Source organism: Glossina fuscipes, unplaced genomic scaffold (genome assembly GCF_014805625.2).
Source record: "Glossina fuscipes isolate IAEA_lab_2018 unplaced genomic scaffold, Yale_Gfus_2 28, whole genome shotgun sequence".
Lineage (NCBI taxonomy): Eukaryota > Metazoa > Arthropoda > Insecta > Diptera > Glossinidae > Glossina > Glossina fuscipes.
Window position 1 is genome coordinate 15,423,357 of NW_023998423.1, and position 16,856 is coordinate 15,440,212.

Below are 16,856 nucleotides of genomic sequence, written 5' to 3' on the forward strand. Positions count from 1 at the left end.
TTCGGGTTGATGCAATGCAATGGGTAATACCATAGTACAAGATGTGTTACCATGAAGTATCCAATGAAGGAGGTAAAAGGAATATGTCAAGGAATAATTTCAAAATTGACTGTGCACATTTATGAAAGCTTTAAAAAAAGAGAGCACTGCAGTATACGCCGGCAAATTATTTTTTTCTATTTCGACTAAAAAGAAAGACAAATAGTTATGAATTGCGTAGAATCTGTTTTACATGATTAAATGCAAGGAAAAGATGAGGAAACCTCCTCCACAGTTTGAAAAGGAAAACCGCATGTAATGATTAATAAGCAGTCACCATCAATGCGTACATGAATAATAGCTTTTTTTATTAATTAAAAACATATCAAGTGCAATGAATTTATGATTATTTGTTGCGGTTTAAAACACATCTGGGTACACTCGGAATTACAGAGGTTTTAAAGTCCTTGCAAAAGCACATTTAGGCAAATATCTAAACAAATAATTTGATGTAACATCGGAATTAATTTTTCATGGAATTTATGCCATGGCGGACCGTTCAGAATAAGTAGACAAAAAGTTGCAGCGTAAAGGTTATAAATGATAAAATATGGTCTGAAAAATGGAACCTCGTGTCTTAGCTCTTCATTCTTGCTGTTTGTGTAAAATTTTCAAAAATTGGCCTCATTCTTAAAGAATGAAATTCGCCTGTTAATCACATTCCACAAATACAATGGTTAATGATAGAGCAAGGTGATCACTTAGTAGTGTTTCTACGTATTTCTTTCTACCAACGTAACTATGTATATTGACCTATGACTTTATAGTTGATAATAAATATTTAAATAAAAAAATAAACAAATGAGTAAGAAAGTTACATACGGCCATGGCCGAATTTTTTATTCCCGCCATTTAACATCGAGGCATTCACCATAGTCAACTCAAAATGAACACACTTAGCTTGTTGTTTTCTGCTCTCCAAGTCCTTTTATTTAATGACCAACTGATTATACTGCTAAGAAATAACAAATCATCACATGTTTTTAGACAGATAATAAATGTCCTTATGAGGAACGTACAGAATAATTTTCAGCATTTTGTCTTGTTGTCGTCCGAGTAATAAGCAGAAAACATTAGAAAGTGGAAAAAAATAAAAATTACGTATAGAGGCGGCTTATATTCCCCATTTGCATAAAATTACTGCAGAGCCAGCCATAAAATATCATTATATCTGTTGTGGTTTATAAATAACGAGCAAAAAACGAAATTGTTCACAGTTTCGAAAACAGAGGTGGCCTCAGACTATGTTGTGCTGTATTCGCGTTCTTTAACTGATTTGTCCCATTTGTTTGTTCAATACCAACTTGTGTACAAGAACTTTCAATGTGTTTGCCAAGCAGGCGATAAATTTATTTTTGCAGGAGACAGAATGAGCAGACGAATAGGCTTAAATCGGTTCAGAATTCAATGCTGATCAAAAATATATATACTCTGCGGCATCTCTGAAGGTTGTTTCTGTGTGTCGCAAACGTTTTGATAATTTGAGTATACACCTCATCCTTCGCGGATTGGTATAAAATATTGCTAATATTCGCTATCATCAATTGTTTCTTTCGCCTCTCTTCCTGATGATGGTTGTATCCCAGGACAGAAGATTTATTTTGAAGCAAAACTCTCATCGAAACGTCTTTCAGGTCGAATATTGCCCAGAAAATAGGTGCGACAACGACGCAAATAAATGGTACTCCGATGTAACTAAGTGCCGCGCATATGGCGAACAAAGCAACGAATCCTCAAGGATTTCTATTATTATAACTTACCCTTAATTAGTTTTACTCCGTCCATTGTCGTTTGGAGAGATATCCTTATCAAATATGCAGAGTGGGTTTTAATGATATGTTTTTGGTGGACTTGACCACTAATAGTTCCATCAGGATTTAGTAAGTCGTAATGTGCGGTTCCGTGTGAACTAACATTCACTTCTTATTTTATCATACACCGTGAAGTCATTTACATCTTCCTTAGGCTTGTGGATACATATGTTCAGCAGTCGGGGACGTATACGTGAATTTCCAAACATCCAATACAAATAACGTCTATGTTTGAAACATCGGATATATCGCTGTAGTGATATATCAAGCGAAGCACAGTTTACTTCATCCTGATTTATTTCAAATACATTAAGATGTCTTTAATCCTTTCTTGCCAGGATTAAAGGAATATTTACACTTTCAAAGTATCGAAGGGAAGAGCCATCATTTACTTTGTTCTAAATGGTGTCTTTTTTCGCATGTGAAAAAAATATGGTCATCCGACGTATTTCCATCCATGAGAAGTTTATATTTTGCGGCTGATAAATCCGTTAAGGAGCAAGCGCTATGAAAACGCCAGCATAAGCGAAATTATATCGATTTTCAATCGTGAAAAATGAAAGCTGTCAATTAATTGTCTTCAAAACTACAAGCAAAAAAAAAAATCGTTTGCCATCATTTTCTACTGTTACTACTAGAGAGCTAGTAGCACACTTGTCGGCAGACCAGAAATACTATCAGACTTGCGCTGAGGTAAAAGCGAGAATTACGTATGTAACGCTTTAAAAACGTTTGCGATTACTTATGTAAATAGTAACACACATACTTATGTAAATAGTGTTCAAGAAAGAGAAAATAGTCTCTCTATAAATCGTAAGTTATTAAAATTAATTCCCAACTGGAGTCCAACTGATATCGTTGAAGGTTTTTTTCTGTGTTTTCGATTCTCTATAGTGAGAAGAAAAGAAAATACAGTGCCTGGCTATTAAAACAAAAAAAACTGTTTCTCTCAGATCGAGCTGCTAAACGTCTTATACCAATGACTGCGAGCGACTTTTTCCAGAATTTCAGCTACGCTAAGAAGTTTATATGACGTCATCAATATTTAACCTAAACGAATTCAAGCCGGATGTATTCAAAAATTGATAATAAATGAGAATATTCAAAAGCAAAGGACCGCATATCGTACGCTATGCCGGCATAATTCATAACCATAAATAACAAAGAGCCATGTATCATGTAGTAATTGATCCGTATTAGACGAGCCGACGCTCAAAATGCGAAACGAAAATAAATAATCAAAAAAAAAAAAAAATAAATAAATTCGAACAAATTTCGCACAGCAAACGACAAACAATTTTACGCCATTCTATCAAACATTTAACAGATAATGTGTTGCAGATATATTTTTCTGGTCACTGATAAAAGAAAAGCAACAATTCAGCTCACAAACGACAAATTAAAATATGGAAAGAGATGCTGACTCTCGCAAATGTTTGCTATCAACCAACAAGTGTTTAAATATGTTTTGCTTCTTCGTCTTCTTTTTTTGTATCAACGAGTCGTGAATGCATTACAAAAACCTTTTAGTATGATTATCAGAGATATCGAGTGAATAAAGTGTGTGTGTGTGTGTGTGTGTGTGTGTGTGTGTGTGTGTATGTGTGTGTGTAGGGTAGAGCAAAGCAAAAACCATTTGATGTATGCAGATACAAATACGTGCAAGTGCAGTAAGCCTGCATGAGCCTATAAAATGCTGACTGAATTTATAAACACTACACAGCATGATATAATATGTTGGCTAAAAGTCGGAATATAAAGATCATAGAAGAAAGAAAGAAATAAAGACGAAATGAAAAAGTGCAATACAGTTTGAGAATTTAAAGAAACATTGTGCTCTTTAAAAAAGCCCAGTTTGTTTACAATGCACACACACATATATATGAATATTTATTAAGGCTACATTCACAGCTATATGCATGCAATCTATCTAGAAAGACGTTGCAAGCACTTTATCAAGCCATATAGTATCGCCAAGCATTGAATTAAAAAAAATGTAAAAAATGTAATAACGAGTCACACAATGTTTAAGAATTACATTAGTATTGGCTGAAGGCATATTCAATGAGAGTACAACAAGTGGTCTTACAGTATGCATACATATACACATAAACACTTTATATAAATGCACATATCTGTAAACGTAATATATATGTAGCGTAAGAGCTGTGTGTGTCGTTCTAAAAAAGTGCAGCTGTAGATAAGCACGTACGTATATATATATATATATCCATATAAATAGATTAAAGTACTCAGCTGTTGTGTGCAAGAGTGCTAATAGCGCACGAGTTGCATTAAAGTTTTCTAAATAAATAAAGAGAATGTTTTTTTTTTTTTTTCTTTTTTTAATTTTACCTTCTCCTCCTCTTTGGTATCGCGTGGCTAATGCTCAAGCAAAAGCAAATAAGAAGGGCATTCGAAAATGCGCTGTGATGTATTACCTAAAAGAGAATTCTCCAGCTAGCGAAACAAGTACTAATCGAAAGGAGCAGAATTCCCTCTATACGGGGGATGAATCAATATTTCCGAGCCAGCAAATTTTTATTGAGCAATAAACGCTTTGTGGTGTACGATAAGGCCGACCTTTAAATACCCTTGTCTAACACAAGAATTATATCTTGTTTCTACATAAAAGCGTTTTTTTTGCAATTTGATGAAATTGGCCTCAGTGACATATTTTTCAAGTGTGTATTTGTGGAGAAGCGGGACGAAAACGCAACCTAATGTACCTATGTACCTTACATAGGGCACAAAAAAAATATAGGCGTAGATGGTCCAAATTTTCTAAAGTTTATTTTTGTATGAAATAACTATAATGTTATGGGTCAAGTTCCATCACCACTCGTTAAAACTTAGGCTTTTGTGCTCTACAAAGGATCAATGTTGGTGAAAATAGGCCGATATAGTCCAAATTTGGAACAATTAATATTTTTATGTTAAATTACAGTTATGATGTAATTTACATCATGAAGCATTGAAATTTATACTTTTTTGACGTATGAACTTCAGTTTTCGCTATTTGACAGGAGGTTCAAAGATTGTCTCAGCCGGTGCAAAGTTCATACCCATTTAAAATACCGAAATACTACTACTTAGCCACTTTTGTGGAGAGATTTTGAAAATTGCAATTTTTTTCTTGCATATAACGACTTTTCAGAATAATGCGTTACCCGCTAACCATTTTCAATAGCGTTTGTCCTTGGGTCAATATAAGTCACTCTGCCAAATTTCATCAAAAAATTTCAAAAATTGCGACCCGTAGGCTGAACACAAAAATACATAGACAGATATTGGACGGACAAACGGACAGACAGCCTTTGAAAAATAATCTGAATCGATCGGTGTCTAGTTCTTCTGCGTGGCACATATGTCCGCACCAACTTAATATACCATATACCACCAGTGATGTAGGGTACCAAGACCCATTTTCAAATGTTTAAATCCTTACTTCGACTGCTCGCTTTGGTGGTATTAAGGGCTGACAGAAGAGAGTAGATCAGCCTTTCGGTCAAGTTGGAGCAACTCATGCTCTTATAATCCCACCCAATATGGAGCATTGCCTCCGTTCGCGTCACTGCATTTATCTTGAAGTATCGGTTTTTTTCAAGATTATTGCCGTTCACAACTCACTTTTCACATTCGACTCTTCACTGTGGCTGTAATCAATGTCTTCAAAAATGGTTCGATTTGGCTTCGTTTCCGCAGTGATTCGCTGATGGAAATACGGTCCATTAACTTTTCATTTTTAATTCATGTGCTATATATACAAATAGAGGCTTTATTTTTTTTTTAAGTGACTTCATTGCAATGCTTAAAAACTGTTTACTGGTCTATCTTTAAGTCAGTAGCGATGTCATAGAATCAATTATGCCGACTTTCCTTACTTTTTAAAAAAATCTCATTGATTTTATTAACTATTTGATCGTCAGAGCTATCGAATGAGAGAATCTGAGCTGACTGGTTTTCAATCACTTTCATTAAAATTTGATATCATTGCAACTTTCACTCCGTTTTAATCGTGTACGCAAATTACAATTAAATTTTTCATTTCGTTTATTTTCCTCCATAAAGAGGTTAAAAAACAAAAAAAAATTTCCAAACCATTTTCATATTATATACCAGGCATTTAAACCCATAATAAATTAAATCAATGAATAACTAAATGAAAGAATAAATGAATGTCAGTTTAATGTGTTCATGCGATTGATGCTGATAACGTAACGTCACATTCTGTGAATGTTCAACTTTAAGAGGAGAGGAGTGAAAATGTTAAACGATGCGAGCGTTGTGCAGAATAATAAAATGAAAGAAATTCTTATAAAAGTTAAACTTCCGCATTTTTTCCTTTTTAATAATTTACTCTTTCTTCAAAGACTGTTTATTTCATTTATTCGTTATATCTTTTGATGAAAATGAAATTAACTTTCAACTCAATATTAAATTTTTTCTTTGTTTACCTCTGGGAATTTATTATATATGTATATGTAGGAAGTAAACAAAAATTTCTCCATATATGAGCAATGGCTTATGCAAAGAAATGCATTTATTTACAAGCCTTTTCTGCCCTTGCCAATTGTGTATTCTGTAAATACTATTAAATTTGTGGCCAAAAGTGAACATGGAAAGGGTAAACCTTGCACCTGAAGGCTAAATCAACAAAAAAAAAAAATTAACAAAAGCATTACAAACTCGCGAATATGTGTGGGTGCATAAGAGCTTTCATTTGCATTTGATAAATGGCGAATAATTGCGCCTAATGATAGGCAACTCATTTTTATAGTTTTATGTTTACAAGTAAAGGAAAAGAAATCGAGACGAATTTCATATATCATGATGAGAACGTAATCTGGTTAGCAAAAGCAAATCGACCTTGCATAACAATTTCTTATGTAATTATTTACTAACAGAAAAAAAATTTATTTATTTTACCTTCTTGTTTACTTCTTTTTCTCTAAATATCATCAAAGATTACTTTGCTTAACTCTCTCTCTTTCTTAAATTTGTCAATAACATAATCGATGTCCTACTTGACTCCGCATGAACTTGTACGCATATATATAATTTGCTGACCACAATTTGTATGAGTAATTATTAAACAGCTGGCGGCCTAAATGCCTCGATATTCCAACTTTTTGTTGTATTATGAGTGCAATTGGCATTCTGGGAGATAAATGGAGCCCTTCTGCAACAAATGTCGTAAACTTGGACAGCACGAGAGAGAAAAAAGCAAGTCACTTTAATGAAAGAATTCATAGCAGATTGAAGCAATTGCTCGAAAGAAATATTGTCATTCTTTTATATAACTAATTTATGTTTAGATGCAGGCGAACAACTTGCGGGAATTGATAACTTAGTCTATCACAAGGTTTCCACACAATAACAAGAGATTACGGCGGTACCCGCATAGCAGCGAAATGAGCAGCTCTTGCATATGTCCGAGGAATTGCAACAAAAAGCAGTAGACAGAGTAATTATTCACAAGTGTGTGCATAGTGCACATTTCTCTTTTCATCAATGTGACAAGAACGATCGCTTAGGAGGGAATTGTGGGAGATGTGGAATTGTGCAAAGTACTGATAAACGCTTTGCTAATTTCACACTGCTTAATTACATATGGGCCAGAAAAAGACAGCGGCAACAAAAAAGAACAGTTAAGGGAATTATATGCAACTATGGGTGAATTTTATATTCATCATCTTTACCAAAACGAAAGAAAATAAAACAAAAATTGCGCGAATAGATAGATTTTGATATTCTATAACAGCGGACGGGCAGGGTTAATTTTTTTCGATTTTCCTATAGGTATTGAAGAATAATCCATGGGACTTAAGTAAGCAGCAATATCTCCTGTAGCTTATAAACCACACGTTTCGTGCTTTTGAAAACAAAAGTGTTCTCACAGTTTATGTTGTCCTGTCTAGATGGGTCCCTTGAGCTTCCCATATATTTGCGGAATTTGTAGCTGCAATTTAAGTTCTTGCGACTGAAGGAATATCCTTGGAACACACAAAGACAGATGGAGGGGCAGACATGTCTGGAATGACTTTGAATTCGACCAGTATTAGAATTAATATAAAATATATGCACTACATAAGAGGCTTCCAGGGCTTGCAAACATTCTGATACAATGAATATAACCCTTGTATTGTGATAGTTGATTTGAAATATTCAGATCAGTAATGAGGAATCTAAGTCTTGGTTTACATTAAAATGGAATAGTATTTTCGTGTCCTTAAACTCGCGATATCTGAAGAGCAAAATTGACCCCGTTATAGAGTAACCGCGATTTGCTTCATTGTCAATATTGTTAGTATTGCCCTAATTTATTGCATTTATTGTACTAATACAATACAAACGTCACAAGTGTAAATAACAAAAGTCTTGCAGATTTTTCAATAAGAACGACGTCAAGGTCTTCGCGAGATAATGAAAGCACGTCAGCTTAAAATAAAAGCAACTTATATTCGAACGGAATTGTCCCTGAACTATTTTCAAGTATATTTTCCAAGTATGTTTCAGGGCTACCGTATACATAGAATATTATATTGAGGTCAGCTTTTTTTCTTACAAGTGTACATAACGTCTGGTATCGCCGATTGGTTAAAAAAAAAAAAAAAAACATTTTCTTTATTAATTTTCTTCTCAACAACACAATATTATATATTTTTACCTAAACGTAGGCAATAAACTACTTTTTAATTAACACCATAACGTATTCCAATAAAATCTCAATAAATTACCTCAAAAAAGATTTTTATGCATTGGCCACAAAAAAAGCAACAAATTTTGTGAATTTACTTTAAAAACAACAATTGAAATATGTACACCTTATGGCCACGATATACGCGTGCATAGTTGCTATAAAGCTTATGGTATTGTTGTCACTGTCAATAACGGTAACAGCTTTTACTTTATGCACCTTTGTATTGGCGAATAAGTAATAAAATAAAACTGACAATTTCATATAAATTCATGGCTTTCATAGGGATTACGTTCTTTTTTCCCTATTATACCCATCAGCGAAGGGGAAATGCCTTATCTGGGTTTGAATGCGTTTGTTATATCATTTGCCAATATCTGTAAAGTACTGCTGAAGGTTACATAAAATATGCATGGGTAAGGTATGATTCTCGATCAATTTACACAAACCTAACTGTTCGCCTCGCTCCTGTCTTTTAGAAACCCATGTAACTATGGTTTAATATTTCTGCTTTGTTTAGCATATGAATGGTCGGATGTTTCCGGGAAAAATCTGACTAGATCAACGCTGTTTATTCAATGCTTTACAAAGTTTAGAATAAACTTTTAAAATTTAATTTCAATCTGAGAGACAAGTCACTATTCCATGAGAAGAAATGGGTCTGAATCAGATAAATGTGATTGTTAAGAGAACTTGACTTTGAATGACTTTCATTCTTCATATACTGGGCGCATCGGATGCATAAGATTCACTTTTGAGCCTATATGAGTTTTTTTGATTTCTTTTATTTCATGTTTTTCTTTTTTCTTTTTTTTTTTGCTTTTGACTACATTCCATTTACGATGATGGCTGAACGTAATTGAATGTTATTGCAATCAGAACGCATTGTTGTTGAATATTTCAGAAATAAAAGCACAAGAAAAAATTTAACTGAATATAAAAGTTATTACAAAATAGTTTTTCACTGAAAACATGAATGCGAAATGTGTGACAACAACCACCAGGACAAATTGATGTGTCGAATATGTTACGCCATCAATACATTTACCACCAAGCATCCCATACCATTCATCATACTCCATTGATGGGTACTTTTTGTTTATACGTATTATATATATATATATATATATATATATATATTTGTACCCATGACCGAAGGATGGGGAATCTATTCATTCTGTCAAAAAGATTGCAACGCTCAGAAGTAAGCATCAGAGACCACAAAAAGTATATTTATTCTTGATCAGCATCAACTTCTATGTCGATTTAACCTTGTCCCTTTCTCCATCTGTCCGTCTGTCTGTCTGTCTGTCTGTTGTAAACATTCTCCTGGCCGCAAATAAAGCCATCGGCTTCAAGTTTGGCAGAAATTATGGAAGTTCTTGCACGCTGGTTGTGAAAATGGGCCAAATCGGTCCACAGCACTACGTAAACTGAGAACAGTTGTGTTTTTCAAAAGGAATGAAAAATTGTTTGTTTTTTTCATTCATTACTCTTTAACTATAGCAAATAAATGTACAAAAATTTGAACGCCTGTTATGTGATGGATGCTGTAGCATTTGTGTAAAGTATTGAACACACCTACTCAATATCATAGTGTAACAATTTAATTGTTTTTTCAATATCTTTATAACACGCAAGAAACAAGCTTTAAAACCCCTACAAAGTATATACAGTCTTATCCAGTTTCAAATTTGGAAGGCACCTAAACGTGTCCGCCTGTTCGTCTGTCCATCTGACTGTTTGCGTAACCTTCCTGTTAGCGAGAATGAATATATCGCCTAAAAATTTGCAAACAAATTTGGAATTGACCTAAATTTTTCAAAGGGCACGCCTACAACACCCATATGCGCCCATGACAAAAACATTTATTTTGAAAAGAGCGTATTATCGTATTTTTTCGAGTAAACGGTGATGGGTGTAAAAGATTCGCTGCCGACGGAATTCAATATTCTTACTTGTTAAATATTATTTAGTATGAAAAGAGAACTTATTGAGACTTAAACATTCGTATAACAAATAAAATCCATTTTCCATTCGAATAAAAATTTTTATTTCGTCTCCAAAAACCGTTGGAATTTTCGAAAATATATTTATTCCTACTTAAGATGCAGATATTGGTAACTTTTCCCTAATCTAAGATTAAAAAAAAAAAACAAATGAACAAAAATTAAATTAGTTTCATAAACTAACTATGTGTTTTATGTACTTTCAAGTCAGTAACGAAATGGCGATAGATATCGTAGTTGTTTTCTGCTCAAGTTTGTGCCAAATGTACGAAGTAACACACGTTACAAAAAAGAAAACAAAGAAAAAATATTGAAATTTGTGCCAACTCTACAGCAGTGTACAGTCTACAATATCGAGACTCGTAATGTATGCAAAATTTATAGATATTTTCCATATGGGCGAGAAGGGGGAGAATATTGCATGCATTTTACTTCACTCCCGAGGAATTTAAAACATATCACATATTTGCGAAAAAGGCCGTAAAATAAGCAGGAAGAGAGTCCGGTAAACAAAAACCTGCGCCAAAATTGATTTGCGAAATTTTTTTTTTATTTATTTTTGCTTTCCTTTTTTTTTTCAACCTCCAAAACATTCTCCCTTCTAATGGACTAAATGGCAATTGCTGATTACATAGAATCATTCAAGACGAGAAAGCTTTGAATGCTGCATAAAATGAACGACAAGAGTTCAACAGTAGACCAACCGAGTATGTCGGTCCGATCCTTTTTAATTTTCGATCTTCAGAAATATAATTATAGCGCCGGTAATGCTTCAAAATTTGTTGACGACCTTTATTTATACGAAAAGACTATCAAATATCTATAATGATTTATTTTCTAGATTTAGTTTTCGAGGTAGCGATGAGATGCCCGTACTTCTACCCGAATAGATTATCTTGAACCTCTATTGTTGTCGACCACGGTTCGCCACGGTCGTAAAAATGAAGATTGGAAACTAAAATTTGGCATAAGCATTTCTTGATCGATTAAAAATCGGATGCTAAGAAGATTGTTGCTATCTAGACACATGCAAGTCTAACATGTATAAGAAACTAAAGCAGCCTCGAACATAACGATACTTTTCTTCGGTATCTTTGTCAATATCCTTCGATTCTGCGAAGATATTTGAAAAAATCTGCTACTTACTTAATTGTTCGCCAAATTTACCTGAATGTTTGATTCCAATCGGCTTACTAATATATCCACAATTAATGATAAAATCCCAATTCCAATCTATTTCCAATTTATTTGTAATTTGACGAAGAAAATATTTATGTGTGTTAAAGTAAATCCGAAATAAATTCGAACTGAAATTTTATCGGTAAATATGCACAGGTTAGTAAACCAATTGGATTAATTTTTGAGCTGACCGTGGAGATGTTCCTAGAGGAAGTACGAGTCATAGGTTTTCGGAAATATTTCTACACGAAGAATTGTCTGTGTCCTCTCGAAGTTGTTTCAGTTTCTTCCGCATTGTGGGCATACATGTTGACAGATGGTAACCAATTTTTAACTGTGGCCTTTTAATTGATCAAGAAATGCTTATGCGTTTTGCGTATGTGTTAATTTTGATTGTGGCGATTCCACAAAGAAAAGGGATCAATGTGACCGCTCGACATATGCAAGACGTCGTTAGTTCTAGTCATAAAGGGTCGAATTTCGTGTTGAGATTTGACGGAAAGATTTTTTCAAGAAAACTTTCTAGGCCTAGAAAAGTGTAAAGGCATCTAAAAACGGGTTTGCGTTTATAGAAAGTCTTATCTTATATCTCATGATAATGATAGAGAAATGCTTGTTATGGTCCACTGATACTTAACGAGGTAAATAAAGCGACCAACTATTGTTTGCAGAATAATTCATATAATCCAACTCTGGCGAAATCGAGGGAAGCCTACAGCCTTTCAGTTCTTATGGCTTGAGTGAAAAGTTTTTTCAACCGACTCTTAGAATATCAAGTGTACTAAGCGCTACGAAATAATTTGAATGATAAAACTTCAATTTTCTGATCGCCTTAAAACTATTTGAATGAATGAATCTGATGACGAGAATGTGATTAGTTCGCCTATGGAGACAAGCATACGAGAGCATGAAGTGTATCTACTTTACTTTATGAATAGAACACTTTTTACCAAATGCTTTTTGTAGATGCATGTAAACGTTAGTAAGTGCTAATGCAAAAATGTTGAGAGTGATTCGGAGAAAATCTTAAAAGAAAATGAAAATGTAATAATCTGCTACATCTTATGAACGTCACCAAAGAATTAGGACGGATTACTAAGATTCATAAACATATATAATAAAAAAGTTCAGTGATGTAGAAAATCATTTCCCAGGACCGTGCAAACATTCCATATGAAGCTCGCTTCAGTTAGCTGATTTTTTTTTTGCCTATAAATAGTAGCGAATACTGCTCTTCATATATTTAAATTAGACGGAAATTACATCCTAAAGCAACAAAATAATACGTAAGCTTGGCTTGGTGAACATATAAGTCGTTAACAAATCATATCAGTTAGCTGTGCATTAAATTTTTTTTTTTCACTTGAGATGAAAGCAAGAAAGTTCTGCTTTGATCAATGCGAATAAAATTTGCTTAATTCCTGCAATCAACAAATTAATTACAGGATAGATTGTATTGTTGGCGACAGCCATGGCAAACGTATGTATTGGTGCAGTGCTTTTTAGAAAAAAGTTTATTTTTTCTTTTCTTTTTTTTTTTTTTGATTACGAAAAGGAAGTAAAACAAATTTATCAGTTACGGTCCAAGTGCCAAGTAATAGTTGGAAGCGCTTGTGGATTATGTGAACAATCACTTCAATTTTTCGTAGCAATTCTTTTCAGACAAGGGATAGATGAAAAAATAGTTTATAGTTTGTAAACTCTTCGTTACACAATGCGATTTATTAGCAAACAAGTCGACTTAAGAACACTACAATGCGCAGAAAATTTTCGTAGAAAAACTTCTCTTTGAATTTTGTACACAGTGTGTAATTTGTTGCCATCCATTTATGACATAAAACATTCCATTATGATATAATAAGCAAACGACAACTGTTCAAATTCTTAAACAGTTTTGATCGAAATGCGCCAAGTTCGTTGATGACAACTTTATGGACACGAAGCACATGGTCTTGCATAACGGTTGAAATAGTAGAGCATAGCAGCTGGCGCATTGCTTGAAGAATCAAAAATGCTTTATTAGTAGAAGTTTCTCTTTTACTTCCTATGTAGGTAATATTTTTTGTTTCTTATTGTCTTCTTACCTCTTTTTCCACTCTTGCTGTAGTTTCGTAAGCAAACATCGCTCTTCCACTTAATTAGTTGTGCATCTAGTTTTTCGAATCTTTTGCTAACACAATCTTTTTAATTCTATTTCTTTTTCGCAGACGAGTAAAAAGCTCATTAGTTGATTACAGGAGAATAACTTGTCATGCATCCTTTTTCCAATACATTTATGGATGTATGTAAAAGAAACTTTGAAAGGAGAACAAGAAAAAATGTATTCCTCTTGATATCGCTCACCTAAACCTAATACATTAGCATTGCGTAATACTTTGCTAAATGTGTGTGCAAGTCCGTCAATCGATCGGGCAACGCTTTTTGCTGGCATTTTAAGGAGATTGAGATAATATTTGTACGAAATCTTTAACGAATATCGCGCATGGGTTACACGTTTCAGTTTTCCGTATTCATGGGCGGATAGTTGATCTGTGTCCTCAAAGTTGATTTGTGTCCACACAAAGAGTCCATAAAGGAACTTTCACTTTTCTCTTAGGATTTGCGATTACGCGCCATCTACGAAAGCACGGATGACGTTTGAACGGACGGACAGCCGGAAAAGGTTAAATGGATTGTCAAGCTGCGTATTTTGATTTGTTACAAACCAAAAAATAAATCTATTTCACATAATCGTTCGATACCCGATATTTAAAATAAGATGTGCGGTATCCTTCACTACCCGTCACCTAAGATACGCTATGTAAATGCAGTGTCACATGTACTGAATTGTAAATATACTACTGACTCTTGTGCGGTTATTTTAGACGAAATATTTACTCAAATTTCAATAAAAATACTTTTGCATAATTAGCGGTTCATCGTCTTTTGTAAGTTGATTAGTTGCATAAAAAATTCTCATTTATAGACCCACTCTAGGTTAATTTATACTGCCTTATGAAATCCGATAACTAAGAAATAAACGGCCGTACTTGGCAGTAGACGTACCCATACGAGTAGGTGTTCTACCTCTCGGTTGAATATTTTCGACCATTACAACAGCAATAAAATTCGCGCAGACTTATTCCCGGGATTAAAAGGATTTTCATTCATATTTTCTATTTACCAGCGTAACGGGTGTGTATCCTGTGCATTTATTGTGTATTTACCCAGAAAAAGGCCATAAAATCATTTGCTTTCATTTATTTACAACGCTTGTTATGCGATGTTTTGAAAGTCAAACACTCATTAAAATTATGCATTCAACTGCGAAATGCTTGCAGCCTGGAATAGTGTAAACAACATTTTTTTTTTTTTTTTATAACAATAAGAAAGAAAAAACATTTTTTCCTTTTTTTGGGTTAAATTTTCTTAATTTAAATAATTTTATAAAAGGAAATGTTGATGTAGGAGGCAAGAAAACAACGCTTATGGGTCTCGTAAAACAATCAAGCTCCGCTATAAAAGGACTAATAATTATTAATCTGGATTTTTAAATAGTAAAAAAAAAAAAAAAAAAAAAAAACTTGTTGGTCATTTAATTTTATAGAAAATGCATTTTTTTAAATAAAACGAAATGAAATTTCAACAGAGTCGCCGACACCAGCTGTGTTATGTTTTAAGCTGGCAAATCATTAACGCAATTGCAATCAGTGAACTCAACTTTTTCTGGTGGCAATAATTAAACTTTTTATTACATTTATCCACGGGATGAGTATATTAGTCTCATCATGCAATTTGTAACATTTTGAAAAGCAGAAAAAGAAAATGACAAAGTATTGTGTAGCCTTTCTATCCAAGCATCCATCTCTTTTTCAATCTAACCTGTTCAAGCTTCTATCTGATTTATCTGAAAAAATGGACATAGTCTGAAAACTATAAAGAATTTTGAATCGAATATTGAAATGCAAACACTCAACTTTACAGACGTTATTGAAGAAACAATTGCAACAATACTGTCTTTCCCTTTATAATATCTTGGGAAATGTTCTTATATTCTTAACCAGCATGAAATTCTTAGTAAAGTTCGTCATACGCTTTATCCCGTTCATCTGTTATCTTAAAATTCGGAATGATTCTATGCCAGTTGGTTTAATTACGGAAACTTATATTGATAAGGGCTGTGACGTAACGAAAGACGTCCTTAAAAAACTAAAATTGAAACTTGAAAAAAATGGAAAATTGCAGGAACAATTGAACGCTCAAATAACAATATGCATGCAAGTCGTCGAGATATTTTAATCGAAAACGATGACAGTTGACTCAGATGGGTATAGGTGAACGCTTAGGGTAGTGGCGTGGGACGACTTTAACGTATTGACATAAGATAATGGTTTGTTGATAATCCTCACTATCCTAATTCTCACAAAAATTGAAGCATGACTTCCGTGCAGGGCGGAATCATCGGGATAATGGTTTTGAAGCGATTACCAGATACCAGAAACGCAGTGATTTACCCGTTCATTTTGAATACGTTGAACGTTCACTCAAGCCTCAAATAATAGGTTCACAGTCAATATGCAAATAAATTTGAAGAACATTCGCCTGTGAAGTCTGTCTGTGAATTCTGAATTCATTTAAGAAGAGCAAAGGAGATGATTGGAAAGATTTTATAGAAAACGACCCTTAGTGTCACATAGACGGAATCTTCAGAAGGCTCTATTTCATATTTCATCGCTAGTAGTTCTTTGGCGGTAGAAGAAAATGAAAACCTCAGTTCTTTTTTTTTTATTATGGAAGCAAAAGAATCTCAAATCGTAATTGAACTCTACTTTTTGAAAAATTTGATACATATTACGGGGCGTCTGCTCCAAGGTGGCATAATACCAAGCGGCTGACTTTAAATCTGATTGTACAAGTAGTAATGTCAAACGTCGTTCGGATAGGTCAGTGGAAGCTAATTAGGAAAATTTTGATATAGTAATAGACTATTCGAACTTGAAGAGTGATAAGCAAGATGCGTCCGTCTCATTTTTATGCGAAAATTTGAAGGCATAAAAGCTGAATGCCGCCTTCGATCACAACCAATCAGAAAAGCAGCCTTGAGCAGCTTCTCGATCGTAACGTGGCCGTCGACCAACC